The following is a 16,510-nucleotide window of genomic DNA, read 5'->3' on the forward strand; positions in this document are numbered from 1 at the left end:
TTCTAAGTGGGAAGTTTATAGCAATACAATCTTACCTTAGGAAACAAGAAAAATTTCAAATAAAAAAATCTAACCTTATACCTAAAGCAACTAGAGAAAGAAGAACAAACAAAACCCAAAGTTAGTAGAAGCAAAGAAATCATAAATATCAGAGCAGAAATAAATGAAATAGAGATGGAGAAAACAATAGCAAAGATCAATGAAACCAAAAGCTGGTTCTTTGAAAAGATAAACAAAATTGATGAGCCTTTAGCCAGACTCATCAAGAAGAAAAAAGGGAGAGAGCTCAAATCCATAAAATTAGAAATGAAAAAGAAGTTACAACGGACACCACAGAAATACAAAGGATCATAAGAGACTACTACGAGGAACTATATGCCAATAAAATGGACAACCTAGAAGAAATGGACAAATTCTTAGAAAGGTACAATCTCCAAAGACTGAGCCAGGAAGAAATAGAAAATATGAACAGACCAATCACAAGTAATGAAATTGAAACTGTAATTCAAAAATTGCCTCAAAACAGGACCAGATGGCTTCCCAAGTGAATTCTATAAAACATTTAAGGAAGAGTTACCACCGATCCTTCTCAAACCATTCCAAACAATTGCAGAGGAAGGAACACTCCCAAACTCATTCTGAGGCCACCATCACCCTGATATCAAAACCAGACAAAGATACCACAAAAAAAGAAAATTACAGGCCAATATCACTGATGAACATAGACGCAAAAATCCTCAACCAAATACTAGCAAACGGAATCCAACAATATATTAAAAGGATTATACACCATGATCAAGATGGAATTTATCTCAGGGATGCAAGGATTTTTCAATATCTGCAAATCAATTACTGTGATACACCACATCAACAAACTGAAGAATTAAAAACCGTATGATAATCTTAATAGACACAGAAAAAGCTTTTGACAAAATTCAACATCCACTTATGATAAAAACTCTCCACAAAGTGGGCATAGAGGAAACATACCTCCACATAATAAAGGCCAAATATGAAAAACCTACATACTCAATGATGAAAAGCTGAAAGCATTTCCTCTAAGATCACGAACAAGACAAAAATGTCCACTCTTGCCACTTTTATTCAACATAGTTTTGGAAGTCCTAACCACAGCAACCAGAGAAGAAAAAGAAATAAAGGGAATCCAAATTGGAAAAGAAGTAAAACTGTCACTATTTGCTGATGACATGATACTATACATCGAAAATCCTAAGGATGCTACCAGAAAACTACTAGAGCTCATCAATGAATTTGGTAAAGTTGCAGGATACAAGATTAATAAACAGAAATCTGTTGCACAGTTCTATAAACTATCAACAAAAGATCAGAAAGAGAAATTAAAGAAACAATCCCATTTACCGTCTCATCCAAAAGAATAAAATACCGAGGAATAAACCTACCTAAGAAGGCAAAAGACCTGTACTCCAAAAACTATAAGACGCTGATGAAAGAAATAGAAGATGACATTAACAAATGGAAAAATATACCATGTTCTTGGATTGGAAGAGTCAATAGTGTCAAAATGACTATACTACCCAAGGCAATCTACAGATTCAATGCAATCCCTATCAAATTACCAATGGCATTTTTCACAGAATTAGAACAAAAAAATATTAAAATTTGTATGGAAATAAAAAAGAGCCCAAATAGCCAAAGCAATTTTGGAAAAAGGAAGACAGAGCTGAAGGAATCAGGGTCCCTGACTTCAGACTATACTACAAAGCTACAGTCATCAAAACAGTATGGTACTGGCACAAAAACAGAAATATAGATCAATGGAACAGAAAAGCCCAGACCTAACCCATGCACCTATGGTCAGTTAGTCTATAACAAAGGAGGCAAGACTATACAATGGAGAAAAGACAGTCTCTTCAATAAATGGTGCTGGGAAAACTGGACAGCTACATGTAAATGAATGAAATTAGAACATTCTCTAACACCACACACAAAAATAAACACAAAATGGATTAAAGACCTAAATGTAAGGCTGGATACTATAAAACAGAGGAAAACATAGGCAGAACATTCTTTGATATAAATCACAGCAAGATATTTTTCAATCCATCTCCTAGATAATGGAAATAAAAACAAAGATAAACAAATGGGACCTAATTAAACTCAAAAGCTTTTGCACAACAAAGGAAACAATAAACAACATGAAAAGACAACCCACAGAATGGGAGAAATATTTGCAAACGGTGCAACCAACAAGGGATTAATCTCCAAAATTTACAAACATCTTCTGTGGCTCAATATCAAAAACAAAAACAAAAACAAAACACAAACAACCCAATAAAAAAATGGGCAGGAGACCTAAATAGACACTTCTCCAAAGAAAACATACAGATGGCCAACAGGCACATGAAAAGATGCTCAACATCACTAATTATTAGAGAAATGTGAATCAAAACTACAATGAGATATTGCCTCACACCAGTCAGAAAGGCCATCATCAAAAAGTCTACAAACAATAAATGCTGGAGTGGGTGTGGAGAAAAGGGAACTCTCCTACACTGTTGGTGGGAATATAAATTGGTACAGCCACTATAGAGAACAGTATGGAGGTTTCTTAAGAAACTAAAAATAGAGCTACCATATGATCCAGCAATCCCACTCCTGGGCATATACCCAGAGAAAAATATGGTTCAAAATAATACATGCACCCCAATGTTCATTGCAGCACTATTTACAATAGCCAAGACATGGAAGCAACCTAAGTGTCCATTGACAGATGAATGGATAAAGAAGATGTGGTATATATAAACATGGAATATTCTCAGCCATAAAAAAGAATGAAATAATGCCATTTGCAGCAACATGGAGGGACCTAGAGATTATCATACTAAGTGAAGTAAGTCTGAAAGAAAAAGACAAATATTATATGATATCACATATATGCGGAATCTAAAAAAAAATAATACAAATGAACTTATTTACAAAACAGAAACAGACTCACAGACTTAGAGAACGAACTTTTGGTTATGGGGGGAAGGGTAGGGTGTAGTGATAGATTGGGAGACTGATTTTTAAAATAGATAACCAACAAGGACCTACTGAATAGCCCAGGGAACTCTGCTCAATACTCTGTAATAACCTAAATGGGAAAGAATTTGTAAAAGAATAGATACATGTATACGTTTAACTGAATCACTTTGCTGTACACCTGACACTAACACAACCTTGTTAATCAACTATACTCCAATATAAAATAAAAAATTTTTTTAAAGACTTGCTAAAAAAAATTAAAATAAAAAAATAAAAAGCAATTTCCTAAATAAAGACTTTGTCAAGGAAGATATCAAGAATAAAACAATGGACTATTTAGAAAATAACAAAAAGAACACTAACTATAAAAATGTAGGATAAAGCTAAAGCTGTACTTAGAGGAAAATTCAGTCTTAAATGCTCTAATTTTTTAAAATGGAAAAAAAAGAGAGAAAAAAACTACAAAAGCATTCAAATTTAGATTTCAGAAAAAGAAAAATATCCAAAGAAAATGAGGATACATATACACATATATATATACACACATATATAAAACAGAAAATTTTTAAACAATAAAATGTTAAAATAAATCTATTGGTTCTTTCAAGATCCATTTAAATAGATCTTCAGCAAGTATCGTGAATAACTTCAAAAGAATAGCAACATAGAAAATTTAAGTACAGTTAAATTAAATTTTATGCATAACAATATAACCAACAAGTCAAAGATAACAGATATTTTTCAAGGTAAAAATGCAACATGAAGCAGAAAGCCCACATAAAACAAATTCATAGCAGATATGAGAAAAGATATCTAAAAGCTCCCAAGCTAAGTATCTATGTCTGTGTGTCTATCCATCAAAATAATATGTACAAATTGTCAAAAGCCTAGGAATGATCCCAGGTAATATTCTCAGTATGCTTTAATTTCATAGTTTTTTCATAGTAGAATCAAACGGTATATGCTTTGTATACACTGTAATTTCACTTGGTTGTGTCACAAGCACATTCTTGTCAATCAAGGATTTTCCAAAGTCACTTAAAAACATTTCATCTTTTCACTTAAGTTTATATGATCACTTCTCTATTCTATGACACTTAGGTTACTTGATGGTTTTTCCTATTTTAAATGCAACTACACTGAACACTTTTCATCACAAATTTTTGTCTGTATGTTTCCAGGAGAGGACTGCCAGGGTTCAGGAACACTCGATACTTATCACCAAATTCCTTTGCAAAGCTGTACTGCTAGCAATTAGAAAACGAGAATTTCCATTTTGTAGAACCCTCAGTGACCTTGAGGGTGGTACAAACACTGACACTAAAATATGACAGTGTGAAAATTGGTTTGTCATTATTATTTTAACTAACACTTCTTCACTTACTAATAAGGCTGGACGGATTTCTGTCAGCTATTTATATTTCCTGATGGGGAATTCATCTGTTCATGTTACTTGGTTATCTGTCAACTGGGGTTTTGATTTTAATAGATATTTGTGAACTGTTTACCTTTTGAGAGTATTATCCTTTGTCATGTTTCCTCCATATAACTTTCTACTTGTGCTTTGTTTTATAATTCTGATCATGACATTTTCTGACATTCAGACTTCTTATGTTTTGATGCAGTCAAATCTCTCTTTCCCTTTGTACTGGCTTTCATCACTTTTGTAGTTGACGTTTATTATTTTTGCCTGCTGAGCATCCATTCCTGTTTCTTTGGGTGATGAAGCATTTCAGCTTGGTAGAAAACTCCTTTTATGCATTTTCTGAAGTTGACCTTCCAACCCTACTCTCTAGAAGGGACAAGGGACGGACATAGATCCGACTGGTCAATCACAGGACTTTATATCCCTGTCCTCAGTGATTGGTTTAGAGAGGCCATGTGACCCAAACTGGACCAATCAGTGTCTTCCCTAAGACCATAGTGGTAACTGGGAGAGAGAAACTCACGAGTCACAGTGAACATGTAAACCTGGAGATTTGGGTAGCTTTTCTCCTGGCTCAGTTATGTGAGCCAATAAATGCCCTTTTTAAGCAATTTTAAGTTAGGTTTCTGGGTCTTGTAGCTGAATGGCTCTCTGATTCTCCCAGATTAAAGAATAAAATTCTTAAAATGTCCTGAGTGTCTCATATGATGTCACGTGCATCCCACCCCATTACCTCTGCAAACATCTCCTCCTACTGTCCCCCATGGGCTTCACTATTCCAGCCACACTGACCACCTCAAGTATACCAGCCATGTTCCTCACCTAAAGCTCTAGCCTAGTCCTTCTAGAATTTTCTTCCTCTGGATATACATATGGCTACTTTGCTCACCTCCTTGGAATCTTTTCAAAAGCTTCCCCAGTGAGGCTTATCATGATCCCCTCTCAAATGCTGCAAAGAGCTCTGGCCCTCCTCACAGGCTCTATTTTTCCCCCTTTCCCATGACATGTACCACTTCCTAATAAACCATATAATCTACTTATTTATTAAACAAAGAACTACTGAAAAGCTCCTCTGGCTCCACGAGGAAAAGACAGGAAAAGATGCTCAATGAGGGCAGGGATTTTTTTTGTTCACTGAAGAACCCCAAGCACCAAAGCAGTACTTGGCACATAACAGGTGCTCATTAAATATTTGTTGAACAAATGAAGGAATTATGCTCAATACTTTGTTCTGGAAAAATCTTGGCAAATTCCCTGTTATGAGACTGGTGACCACCTGACTGGGTTATTTTTTTCTTTTCTTTTCTTTTCTTTCTTCTGGGGATAAATATAGAGAAGAGATGAAATTAAACTGTCGCTCTTAAGCAAGTTAATGGCTCTGCATCCTGTCACAGAAGACAAGTATCAGAACAATGGAAGAGCTAAAAGTGTTTGCAAAATTATTGTGAGAACTCCCTTTGGTTCAGAAAGTATGCCCACTCCCTATTTAATGCAAAAAAGAAGAGGACGAAGAAATGGGTCTGTTCATTAATCCTGCCTCAAACAAAGCAAGGATTGTGTTTTGATGTTACCATGATCCATCTTTTTATCCAAGGGTGGGTGATGACAGGGGCCACAGTAGGTGGGCTAGACTACTCTGAGAAAACAACACTATCTCAATGGTTGAACACAATGAAGGTTGACTTCTCACTTGTAAGCTGGGCAGATTTCCTACAGGCAGTGACAGGGGCCCCTTGCTTCTTCCACCCTGTGGTGCTGTCACCTTCAGCATGTTTTCTCCAAGGTCACCATGGAACAAGAAGAGGGAATGGAGATTGTGATGAGCCAAGCACAGGAGAGCTTGCACAACTGCTGCCCATGTTTCATTGGCCACAAATCAGTCACCTGGCCCCACTCTAACTCCTGGAAAAATGTGGGTTGGCCAAGTACCCAGGAGGAAAATGAAACGTGTTTGACGATTACCTAGCTTTGCTTCTGCCTTGGAAGCAAAACAACTTCCTCCTTTGAAACATAGCCATGTGCTGCCCTCTGTTTCCACTCCCTAAGAGCAAACAAGCCACACTGGCTTAGGGAGAGCGTGAGGTCTGGACATTTTAGATGATCAAAGCAATCCCATGTTGGGAAGAGGACTTAACCATGTGGGGGGAAAAATCAGAATGTTGTTCTGCACTGTCTTGGTTAGAAACGTAAGGATGTAATAGAATAAGCCTTTGACTGACCTCTATCACTTGTTCAAATCAAAAGAAGACCCAGTCTAGGGGAAATGTGTATGTCTGATTTTTCTAGGTCTGAAAATGCACAGCTTTTGAAATGCAAACATCTTTCCCTGCCTAGAGATAGGGAATTGTTCCAAATGTTAACCTATATTTTTTCTTTCTTTTTTTTTTTTTTTAGATATCCGTTTTTACATCTACATCTTTAACGTGCCTTGAATTTATTTTGGTATTTGTTAGGTGGTAGGAAGTAACTTAATTGACTAACTTTAAAAATATCCCCAGCACCAATTATTAAATAATACATCTGGATCCCATTGTCTTGAGTTTATTTCTTTAAAACACACTTATTTTATGTTTATACAAAAACCTGTTTTCTAGGCTACATCCTCCTTTGGTTTCTCTAGTGCCACTTTGTTACTCTTAATGTAGTTTACAATAGGTGCTGATGTCTATTAAGGCAAATTCAATGCCTCCACTGTCTTCATTTTCAAATGTTCTTGCTATTCCTCATTGTTTAGTGTTTCAGATAAACCTCTAAATAGCTTTGTCACATTTCCCTCCTATAGATAGTCCCCCTTTTTCAGTTCCCCTCTCTCTCAACAACCCCAGAAAAATGGATGAGCCAGCCAGGTTAGTCATGCCACGCTTAGTTCAGACAGTAAGGGGAGAGGGCAACTGTTATAAATGCAGCTTCCTGAAATGTTCCAGAGAAGAAGACTCCTGTCCATTGCTGACCTCCTGACAAGGCTGGGCTGTGCTCTGAATAACAATCGGTTTCCAAATATTCTGCTCCGAAGCCTTTTCCTGCCTGCCTTGACATTCAGTCCCCTCCATCTCATCTGAGTCATTTGGTTTCTGCATAGTGAGTTGGGAGGCAAAAGCTAGGTAAATATCACCGAGTCTTGAGTAATCATCACTCATTTTGCAAACAAGTGCTTAAGGGCTCAACCGAGCTGGTGCACAGGACCCTACAGAGTCCAAAGACACAGGACTACAGCATTCGGTTACCAAATGCTCCTGCTGCCACTGTCTGGGTCTGAGTTCTTCCTGAAATAAACTGAAACGCAATTTCCCAGCTTTTGGTTTCCTCTCACTTGATGCCGGGTGTTGGCATTATCCAGCCCAACCAAAACTCATTAGCAGCCTACCCTGCCAGACATCACAATAGTGTCAGAGCTGCTGGGTCCTCTTTAAAGGATCCAGGCCAGCTGGGGGGTAGGGGGGTGGGGAAAAGGTTTTTTTCTTTTTTTTCAAACAGAAAGTATGATAAATATGGAAAGAGTATGATAAATATAGCTAATGTCAACGTTATTCATTGTTCAAATCACTTTGTATACATTCACTCATTTAATCTTGACAACAATGAGGTAGATACTGTTATTATCCCCACTTCATAGATAAGCCATCTGAGGTACCAAGAGACAATCTTTTGCACAGAGCTGATGAGCCAGTAAGCAGTAGGGTTATGATTTGAACACAGGAAGTCTGGAGCCAGAGATTACTCTTCTAAGCACTGTGCTAGGAATTCTGAAACTTGAGTGGGCATCAGAATCACCCAGAGGCTTAACAGATCATGGATTCCTGGACCCCGACCTCAAAGTTTCTCATTCATAAGGTCAGGAGTGGAAAGGCAGGATTTTGCACTTCTATCAACTCCCAGGTGCTGCTGCCCCAGGAACCACGTTTTGAGAACCACCATCCTGCACGACACAGAAGTGATTGGTAGGTGTGTTCCTGGGAAGGCGAGGAAGATTAAACAGACCTGGAGGGTGATTAAGCTACGCAGCTAATTCTCAGTTTCTAAAGTCAGATTATCTGTATTCTTCCAGTTCCTAAAGCAACCCCAAAGCCGGCATTGCCTGCAAGGTGCCACCTTCTTCCTATTTATGTTAATTATAGGCAGCTATCTAAATACTGGAGATAATTAAGAGCATTGGCTGGAGCATCAAAACACCTAGGTTTAAATCTCAGTCCTGTTGTTACACGCTGACTTAACCTTTCTAAGCTTCAGTTGTCATATCTAAAAAATGACAATTATTTACCACTTAGGATTTTAGTAAAGGTAAATTTTACACACACACACACACACATTGCCTGGCATACAGAAATAATGGTGGTTATGTATTTTATAAAAAGAGGGTATCTGGTTTCCTTCCTTCCTCTGAGACACCAGCAGAGAAATCTAACTTTGAGACGCCACTGCAGTAAGATTTTCCAGGGTCACATCAGGTACCCAGACTTTCTTTACAGCTTCTAACTGTGATAAGGATAAAAAAAAAAGAAAGTGTGTGTATTTGACAATCTGCTCCCCACTCCTGCTGAGAGGCAATTATTGGCTGACTCATCTCAGGGGCCATCTTTCCTTGTGCAGAAGAGACAGGGGAACTGGAAAACTGGAAGGTGCCAGAAAGGGAGGCCCAATCTGCACAATGGGAGTCTGGGCAGCTGGTCAAATAAAAGAGAGATGTTAAAATAAATGCACTCAGTGTTATAAATGGAATCTCCTCTCTGTCAATAATTATGTTTTTAAGTTCTTTATCCACTAATACATTCACTTACTCAACAAATATATATTGAGCCCCTGCTACATATCGGCCACTTCTCGAGGTTCTGGATAAACAGGGGTGAACAAAACAGGCAAAGATACTCTCCATGGGGAGCAGGGGAGGGAGATGTGAAGACCATGGGGGCAAAGTGGGCAGGATCAGAGAGTAAAGATCTGAAAGAAATGACGATGCCAGCCGTGTGTGCATCCGAAGGAAGAGCATCTGGCGGAGGGAACAGTAAAGGCAAAAGCAGGGAGAACTGCCAGTGTGAGTGAGTGGAAGAGGGCGAGGGAAGAGATGGAGTTGGGGGGAAGGCCAGGTCCCATCACAGATGGCTAGGGAGGAAGATGGGTTGACATTCGCAGGATTTTAAGCAAAGGAGGGACATGATCCAACTTTGAAAGTGGGTCTATGTCAACACAGCATGAGGGAGTTGGGCTGATACCAAGTGAAGCCTTTGATTTGGGACCTGCATATAAAGAGGAAAAAGAGAAAAGAGAATAAAGATCAGAGGTCCAGGAGAAAGGTCTGGGTAGAGACCAAACTAAAGACAGACCCAGGTCCTGTTGGCCTTTATTCTCTTCTCCAGTCCTTGCCCCACGGTTTTCTCATGATCCCAAGGGGCGATTTACTGAGTATAATGATCTTGTCAATCTTAGTTGCACATTAGAATCATCCAGGGAGATTTTCAACATGCCCTGCTCAAAACCAAATTAAGGGACATTCTTCCAAATAACTGGCCAGTATGCTTCCAAGGTGTTAAGGTCAAGACTAAGATGGAGGAACTATCCCAGATTATAGGACTATAGGACACTAAGAATTCTTGATATGACAACTAAATGCAATGTGGGATCCTGGAAAAGGACATGAGTGGGACAATCAGCAAAATTTGATTAAGGTCTGTAGAGTAGATCACGTATCAGTACAACATGTATCAATGTTAATTTCCTGATTTTGATCATGGTACTGTGGTTACATAAATTATGAACATTTGGGAAGGATGGGTGAGAATACATAGGAATCCTTTGTACTTTTTTTTGCATCTTTTTTGAAGGTCTAAATTATTTCAAAATAAAATGTGAAAAAAGTACCCAGGCCATTGCCCAGGCCACACCCCAGACCAATACATCAACATCTTGGGGACTGGGGACTGGCTACAGTCCATTTTAAAAGCTCTCTAGATGATTCTAAAGTGCAACCTGGTTTGAGAATCACACCTTGGATTTTAAAAATCTTTAGGGGGCTTTGCCTTAAAGTTTTCTTCTGTCCAAAGGGCACAAAAAGGCCCCTTCCTTCTGAGGTTGTGTCAGCTCCTCCCAGAGCGTCTGTTTGACACCTTAGACTCAAAGGAACCTCTTCTGGGTAGAATCAGAGATAAGGCTGGAATAAGGGGGATGTGATCATGCGGTCACAAGAGAAGCATCCTTTGAGACTCTGAAACGAAACTGAGCAGTACCCTGCAGGGCCTTCCCGGGGACAGACCCAACACCACCACCACCACCAACACCCCCACACACACCCCCCACCCACCCCCACCCGCCATGTCCCCTGCCTCTTGTTTGCAGAAAAGTTTTAGCCTTCTAGGCTTTCCCCCAAGTTCCAAAGAGCAAATTCAATCAGAGAAGAGAGAAAATGCAGAAACAATGGAAGAGACGGTTAAGCAAAATAAAATAATAATAGTTGAGCCATAAAACAAAGTCAAGGACATTTAGTTCCTCCTCAAGGGCTATAGATAATACCCTGAGCCATATCCTTGAGTTGTTTTACAGATACTAAACTCACCCTCCCCACACACCCAGGTGGAAGAAGTTAACTTCAGGCTGACCACCAGCATGTAGACCCCAAACTGGAAGGGACCAGAAGGCTGATGATGGAGATTCCTGAAACATCACCCTGTGACCTCACCATCAACTAATCAGAGAATTGTGCACAAGCTGATCACACACCCTGTGACCCTCTCTGAAAGCCATTGGGAAGTTCGGGTCTTTTGAGCATCAGCTGCCCATACTCCTTGCATGGTTTCTTGCAATAAATGCTGTATTTTCCCTCACCACAACCCAGTGTCAATAGATTGGCTTTGCTGTGGATCCAAGTTCTGTTCAGTAACAGAAAGATGTTTCTCTAGAAGAATTTGTGTCTTCCTCCTGGAAGAGATCCACACCAAGAAAGGCAATTATAGTTCCAAAAACCCTCACTGCCCCTTGGGGAAAGAAAGGAGATCAGGCAGCATCACAAGGTAATCTCCAACTTCAGACAAGTAGTTACCTCCACTCTCAGCTTTGGGGATGTTCCTTTTTCAAACAATTTATTTTATTGCTACACAGAAGGATGAGCCTTTCCTATGGAAACTGGCAAACACTAAATACCAACCTCTGCCAGCAAATGCAGCTATAAGAAAATGAGGCTTAATCTGCTTTGATTAATAAGGAGGCACCAAAAGGCTGCCCGTGGGCTGGAGGCTGCAAGAGGGAAAATGAAAGACACTGATTAGGAATGTGCCCAGAAAAGCAAAGGGAAAAATCAGAAGGTTAAGCAACATAAAAAGACCTCTAGATTCGGATTCAGTTTTAGAAGCAGCCTCAGAAACAAGGCTCTTGGTTATTTACATATAAATATGCTGGGGGCAGGGGAACCACGGTACTCAGCTGTGCATCCTAAGTTTCTTATCAAAATCTGTTCCCAAAGCAGCTGCAGAAATCAGCTGCAAACTCCAACTCTAAAAATGAAAGTCACTTGGCCAAACGGGGGTGGAGGCAAAGGAAGGAGGGAGGCAAGGGCACCGAATGGTGCTCCAATTAACCCACGGAGGCCTGCAGCCCATATGCTCCACCTGGGAGCCTTTAGACATGGCAATGCCCATGCTGCGCCCTAGAGCAACTAAACCAGACTCGCTGGGGGTGGGGCCCAGGTTCAGTGTGTTTGGCATTTCCCAGGTGATCTGAATAGAGGACTTGATTGAGTACCAGGTTGGGGCGGGGCGGGGGGGCTGGTCTGCAAACCTTTTCCATCAAGGTAGATTTTGGGCTCTGTGACCCAGATGGTCTCTGCCCCCACTACTCAGCTCTGCCGTTGAGGCCTGAAGGCGGCCATAGTCCGGAGGTAAATCAGTGTGTGTGGCTTTGATAAATGAAATAAAGGAACTTGATTTACAAGAACAGTAGTTTGCAGCCCCTGTTCTAGACCCTTGTTAGCCAAAGTATGGTCCTTGGGTCAGGGGATTCGGCATCCATGGGAGCTTGTTACAAATGCCGAACCTGCGACCCCACCCCAGAAGCCCCTCTCGACAGAGTTTCTTTTTAACAGGGTCCCCAAATGACCGGAGCACACTGAAATTGGAGAAGCAGGCATGAGGTGACTGTGCTGAGGGGTGACCAGCCGTGGGAACGCATATGGCTAGCCTGAGTCCTGGAGCACCAACTCTTTTGTCCATAAAACTGTCCTTGGCGTTGAGGGTTATTCAGGCATTCCAGGGGCATTTTGCCCATATATAGGGACTTTGAAAGGCACCAGATGCTGCAGGAATGTGAATTGTGGATTGGTGGCAGCAAGCCCTAGCCTCAGGCCAGCAAGGGAACTGTCCCCTCTGCAGATGCTCACCTTTCCAGCTTCAGTCATGATGCGGTGGGAAGGGCGGGCCACGCAGGTCCTCACTTCAGAGGCCAAAACACAGTAACCCCAGTGTCTGCCGGCCTCGTCCCCTGCAACAGCACAACTGCAGAGCCTGGGGGCCATGACCCTGAGTGTGAAGAAGTGTGACTTGGACTAGGCTGGCAAGGCTGAATGCCATCAACCTGACTCATAACCCAAACATGTGGCTCTTTTGCTTTTACATCTCCCTGCCCCGTGCAGGGAGGGGGCCTGTTCCCTGCTGCATCCCCGGCACCTGGCACAGCATCAGAGCTCGCAAATCTTTGATGAGCCAACGACCACAGAGGCTGAGACGCTCAACTGGGTGGCATCCGTCTTTAGGCCATGAGGACAGAATTGACAACTGACCTTCATACATCAGCATGCCGAAGGGTTTTTCTTTTTTTTTTTCCAACAGAGCCATCTCCGTGTCCCTTGCACGTAGAGGGTCCTGACAAATGACAACAGAAACTATTTTTAAATCTGTTGCCAGAAGCAGAAGCCCTAAGGGCCTGTGTCCCAGTCTGTAGAGTTAATGGAGCTCCCAAAGGGGCTTCGAGCTTGTCCCGTTTCCCGCAAGCCCGGTGGTGCTGTGACGCAGAAAAGTAATGAACTGAGCAGCCCTCTCTCTCCAAGTGCCCATCTGCCAGTCAGCTGGGCCTAGCCTGTTGTCGGAGGATGTCTGCCATGTCCTAGAAAAATGCTCTCTCTGAAAGCCCGGCCAGGGATTAGCATGAGAGGAAGCGAGCACACGCCACTCCAGAAAGCCTTGCGCCTGCCCCCGAGGCATCTCCGTGGACTGCAGTTCTGACACATCGTGTGTAGGAGGCTTGGAAAGAGGCGTGATGAGGAATTCACGCGGCACTTGGGAACTGGGATGAGGCCCTGGGCAACAGAGCCAGAGAGCCAGCGTGGTGTAGAGAGAGAGATTTCTTTTTTTTTTTTTTTTAATAAATTTATTTATTTCTTTTTGGCTGTGTTGGGTCTTCGTTTCTGTGCGAGGGCTTTCTCTAGTTGCAGCGAGTGGGGGCCACTCTTCATCGTGGTGCGCGGGCCTCTCACTATCACGGCCTCTCCCATTGTGGAGCACAGGCTCCAGACGCACAGGCTCAGTAGTTGTGGCTCACGGGCCCAGTTGCTCCGCGGCACGTGGAATCCTCCCAGACCAGGGCTCGAACCTGTGTCCCCTGCATTAGCAGGCGGATTCTCAACCACTGCGCCACCAGGGAAGCCCAGATTTCTTAAATCTACAGGGCACATGCATCTCCTGGGCATCTTATTAGACGACAGGCCCCGAGGCTGGGCTGGGATTCTGCAGTTCAGACATGTCCCAGGTGATACAGCTGCTGCCCTACAGGGCACCTGGGCTACTCCTCTCCTCAAGCTTCCCCCCAAAAGCAGTGCATGTGGCAGATCTATGCTCCAAAGAAGGCCAAATAATAACTCCCATCTGCCAGCTCTTCTTATTGTGTGACTTCAACTCTCCTCCCATTGAGAGGCGGGGCCTGCATTCATTCCCCTTAGCGTGGGCTGGCCTTGTGACCGCCAAGGAAGTGATGTTGTGACTTCTGAGGTTAGGTCATGAAAGGCGATACAGTTTCCTCTGGTTCTTTTGGGGTGTTCCCTCTTGGAAACCAGCCACCCTACTGGGGAGAAGACCAAGCATCCACGGAGAGCCCCAGGTGAAGAGGAATTGAGGGGCCCGGCCAACAGCCCCAGCTGAGCTCCCAGCTGACAGCCCGCAGCACCTCGCCAGCCATAGAAGCGAGCTGTACTTTAAAACACCCCACATCAACCCTCCTACACTGTTGGTGGGAATGTAAATTGGTGCAGCCACTGTGGAGAACAGTACGGAGGTTCCTTAAAAAACTAAAGATAGAGCTACCATATGATCCAGCAATCCCCCTCCTGGGCATAAATCTGGAGAAAACCATAATTCAAAAAGATACACGCACCCTGGTGTTCATAGCAGCACTATTTACAATAGCCAGGACATGGAAGCAACCTAAATGGCCAGCGACAGAGGAATGGATAAAGGAGATGTGAGATAGACAGATAGATAGATAGACAGATATATACACACACACACACATATACATACAATGGAATATTATTCAGACATAAAAAAGACTGAAATAATGCCATTTGCAGCAACATGGATGGACCTAGAGATTATCATACTAAGTGAAGTAAGCCAAAGACAAATATATGATATCACTAATATACGGAACCTTAAAAAATGATACAAATGAACTTATTTACAGAACAGAAACAGACTCACAGACTTAGAAAACAAACTTATGGTTACCAAAGGGGAAAGGCCGAGGGGGAGGGTGGGCGGTGGGAGGGATAAATTAGGAGTTCGAGATTAACATACACACACTAGTATATATAAAATAGATAATCAACAAGGACCTACTGTATAGCACAGGGAACTCTACTCAATATTTGGTAATAACCTAAATGGGAAAAGGATCTGAAAGAGAATACATATATGTATATCTATAACTGAATCACTTTGCTGTATACCTGAAATTAACACAACATTGTAAATCAACTCTACTCCAACATAAAATAAAAACTTTTTTAAATAAATAAATCCTAGTTCCATCTAGGAAGTGGTTCCTCTCCTTCCAGTCAGGTTGCCCCATCTGAAAATACATGGAGTAGAAATAAACTGTCCCCACTGAGCCCTGCCCACGTGGCAGACTCATGAGCAAAATAAATAATCATTGTCCCTTTAAGCCTGAAGGCTTGGGTGTATTTTTCATGCAAAACAGTGCTTGGAACATGGCTTTAACTACTCCTCAGGTCTTCTTTTCACTCTGTACACCCTCTCTGCACAAGCTGATCACTCCCATTATTTAAATTACCATTTGCTTGGACTCTCCTCTTCTGACCTATAAAGCTGTAAGTCTAATTGCCTACCATATATCCCCAATATATACAAATCTTTATCTCCTCCTCTAGCTCCGTCTCCACCTCAGCCCTAAATACCTTTCTCCTTGTTTATCTGGTGCCACCATCAATTTGGTCAATTGAGCCAACATCCCCTGACCCCAATGCTAACATCAAGTAGGTGATGCCATCAACCTAATTCCCTCGACATCTCAGGTTTACGACCTTCCCTCTGCATTCTCATGGGCTCCCATTACCCAGTTTATGTCCTCAGTGTCTCCACCCCGAGTTGTTCCAATTGCTTCTATGTGCATCTGTTGTTTCTGAGGCCCACCCCCATCACTATCAAGTTGCTCTTACCCCTTCGATTGCTTTGAGAGTAAGGTCTAAGAATAGCATGGAATGCCCCTCATGCCTTGGTCCCAGCCTACTGATCAAACCTGGCGTCCTATATTAACTACCTTGTTCTGAGTTTATATATTCTCACAATCTCAAACTTCATGGGGTCCCCCAAATGCACCCTGCCCTTTCATCTCAGTGTATCTTTACACATGTTCTCTCTGGCTAAAATTGTTTCTTTCACCCCCTTCTTCCCATCCTCTCTGTCCTTCTGATCCCAACTCAGACATCACCTCCTCCAGGAAGCCCTTTCCGAACCAGGTTTCTCTCTCTTGCTACTGCTGTACATGGTTCTATTGTTGAACTTCTCACATTTTACTGCAAATCTTCTATTTACATGACTTGTAGACTAGTGTTTCTTTCTTTTTTTTTTTTTTTTTTGGCAGTGGCAT

Source organism: Balaenoptera borealis (genome assembly GCF_965194805.1).
Source record: "Balaenoptera borealis genome assembly, chromosome: 16".
NCBI lineage: Eukaryota > Metazoa > Chordata > Mammalia > Artiodactyla > Balaenopteridae > Balaenoptera > Balaenoptera borealis.